The sequence below is a fragment of the Myotis davidii genome, unplaced genomic scaffold (genome assembly GCF_000327345.1).
Source record: "Myotis davidii unplaced genomic scaffold, ASM32734v1 scaffold64, whole genome shotgun sequence".
Classification (NCBI taxonomy): domain Eukaryota; kingdom Metazoa; phylum Chordata; class Mammalia; order Chiroptera; family Vespertilionidae; genus Myotis; species Myotis davidii.
This window is the reverse complement of record NW_006296226.1, coordinates 4,132,608-4,135,812: the sequence shown is the minus strand read 5'-3', so window position 1 is coordinate 4,135,812 and position 3,205 is coordinate 4,132,608. Positions and strand designations below refer to the sequence as shown.

General features: G+C 39.0%; 1 protein-coding gene across 1 annotated transcript in view; it reads left to right on the top strand.

Annotated features, from left to right (window-relative positions):
* Window positions 1–3,205, top strand: part of SUSD1 (sushi domain containing 1) — a 73,213-nt gene that overhangs the window by 29,905 nt on the left and 40,103 nt on the right. The gene's annotated exons all lie outside the window — the stretch shown is intronic.

Below are 3,205 nucleotides of genomic sequence, written 5' to 3'. Positions count from 1 at the left end.
CCCTGAAGGGTGTCCCGGATCAGGGTGGGGGTCCCACTGGGGTGCCTGGGTGAGGGGCTAATGGCTGTTTGCAGCTGGTCACACCCCCTTTAGGGTGGGGGTCCCCACTGGGGTGCCTGGCCAGCCTGGGTGAGGGGCTGATGGCTGTTTGCAGGCTGGTCCCACCCCCTTCAGGGTGGGGGTCCCCACTGGGATGCCTGGCCAGTATGGGTGAGGGGCTGAGTGTCGTTTTCAGGCTGGCCAAGCCTGTCGGCGACGGAAACTCCCAGCCTCTCCTTTTTTTCTTTCTTTTTTTATTCTGGGATTTTTGTACCTTCTATAATTGAAACTTTGTTGCCTTCAGTGGAGCTGAGAGCGGGCTCCTGCTCACTCCAGCTGCGTGGTCACGGCCGGCTGAAAGCAGGTATCTGGGGTTTATTTACCTTTTATAATTGCAACTTTGTTGCTTTTGAGTGGAGCTGAGAGCCGGCGGCAGGCTGGCTTCCTCCATCACTGGAGCAAGCAAGCCTCCTGCTCGCTTCAGCTCCGTGGCTGCTGGCCGCCATCTTGGTTGGGTTAATTTGCATACAGTCGCTCTGATTGGCTGGTGGGCATGGCTTAAGGCATAGCAAAGGTTCGGTCAATTTGCATGTTTGTCTTTTATTATATTAGATTCTAACAGTTGTAAGTTTTTTAAAAAGAATTCTAGTTATAAGGTGTTAGCACTAATTAAATACTTTGTAAGCAAACCTGGAGAAGTCACTGGGGTCATTCTTTATTTGGGGGGAGTTAAGATAGTTTTCACTTAAGAAAATATATGTCAGCCTTCAGTTATTGCTGCCACTAGGAACGGGAAGTGATAGAGATTTGATAGAAATAATAAAAATGACTGCCGATCTTAACAATATAAAGCCAACTATGAAATTATACAAATTAGATCCCTGGGTACTTGTATATGATTAAAACAAAATGATTTCTTTCTAAGTCAATAACATGTAAGGAAAGATATAAAATTAATATGGTAACTAGAGAAACTTGGAAAAAATTAATAATAAACTGCTATGGATTTATTAGGAATATGTTTTTTTAAAAAGAGCATCCAAGGACTTCAAACTCATTTTTTATTGTTCGGTCCGAGTGACAGTTTGCTGTTCAGGGTCAGTCAGCTGTTTTTACTAATATCTTATTACTTGTCAAGTTAATTTCTACTGGGAAAGCATGTTCTTTGAGGTCAGACAGACCTGGTTTTGCATCTTAACCCTGCCTTGAAGAGTTGGGTGACCATGGCTGACATGTTTAATGTCTCCAGCCCGCTTTCCTCTGTCTTAAATTTTAAGTGGGGTTGGATTAAATTTGCAAATTAATCTAGTGAGAATTGGGATTTAGATTGAGTTGTCTCAATGGGAAACAGGTACATTTCCACATTTACTCAATATATACTTAGGTTTTGTCTTCCCTGTTTACTTATGCACTTTTGTAAAGATTTATCATTTTTTTTCTTCTAGATCCTGTATATTTAACTATTGATTTCATTATCAGGATTATGCTAGTTCTCTTCAAATGAATTGGGGAGTTTTCCATAGTTTTTTATGCTCTAGAAAAGTTTATATAATTTTTGAATTATTCCCTTTCTTTAAAGTTGGACACATTTGCTCATAAAATTATTTAAGTCTCACCCCTTTGGGGATATAATTCTTTGATAACTTTGTCAGTTTCTTCTATGATTATTTTTGGTTTGTTTCTTATGTTTTCTTGAGCCAATTTTTTTAATTTATGTTTTTTTAAAAAAGTGTCCATTTTGTTGAGCTTTAAAAGATATTGGCCAGATGTCATTTGGAACATTTATTTACAACTCCTCTGGGATTACGGGTTGTATAACCCCAGGTTATTCTTATTCCTAATTCTGTTGTTTTCTTTCTTTAAAAAATTGATTAGTTTAGCTTGAATTGTCTGTTTTACTACTGTTCTCCCCTCCCCTCCCCCCAATAAACTTAGGTTTTTTTTCATTTTTTTTCTATCTCAGTAATTTCTCCCTTATTTTTAATTATTTTATTCTTTCTGCTTCTCTTAAGTTGGTTGTATTGTTCTATTCCCAAATTCTTTTTTTAAAAAAATATATTTTATTGATTTTTTACAGAGAGGAAGGGAGAGCGACAGAGAGCTAGAAACATCGATGAGAGAGAGACATCGATCAGCCGTCTCCCGCACATCTCCCACTGGGGATGTGCCCGCAACCCAGGCACATGCCCCCGACCGGAATCGAACCCGGGCCCCCTCAGTCCGCAGGCCGACGCTCTATCCACTGAGCCAAACCGGTTTCGGCTATTCCCAAATTCTTAAGTTGAATGCATAATCCAACTTATTTCCATTCTTTCCTATTTGATAATAAAAGTCTCTAATGCTTCTTTCTCCTACTTTGAGCTTGGGCAGAATTCCTTAGGTATGGATGGATACCTGTTCTCTTTATTCTTACTTTAAAGGCATGATATAATTGCTATTCTGATTTTCCCTTTGATTTAAGAATTATTTATGAGTGTGTTAATGTATGGTCTCTTTATCCTTACTGTCAATGCACTATATAATTGCCATTTTGACTTCCCCATTGATTGAAGGATGAATTATGTGTTATACAAGTGGTATTTTTAAAGACATCCTCACTTTATTGTGATTTCTAGTTTAATTACATTTTGATATTCTTTGGGTGGATTTACTGACACTTTGAGGGGGCTAACTTTTGGCTAATTTTTATAATTTTGGCCAATTTTTGTAATTTTGTGGTTGGTGGTGGGTAGTAGAGTGTTTACTTGTAGGTAGAGTGGACCTAGGTTTCAACGAACTCTATTAATAAGATTTTCCAGGTCTTCTGTTCGTTTGTTTTTAATTTTTGTTGTTGTCGTTGCTTGCTTGAATTGCCATTTTTTCTCAATTTCTTTTAGAAATTCTTAATTTTTTTGTTTCACACCTTTTGATATCCTGATATTTATGTTCATGGCTGATATCTTTTTTTTTAATATATTTTATTGATTTTTTACAGAGAGGAAGGGAGAGGGATAGAGAGTCAGGAACATCGATGAGAGAGAAACATCGATCAGCTGCCTCCTGCACACTCCCCACTGGGGATGTTCCCACAACCAAGGTACATGCCCTTGACCGGAATTGAACCCGGGACCCTTCAGTCTGAAGGCCAATGCTCTATCCACTGAGCCAAACCAGTCAGGGCCCCATT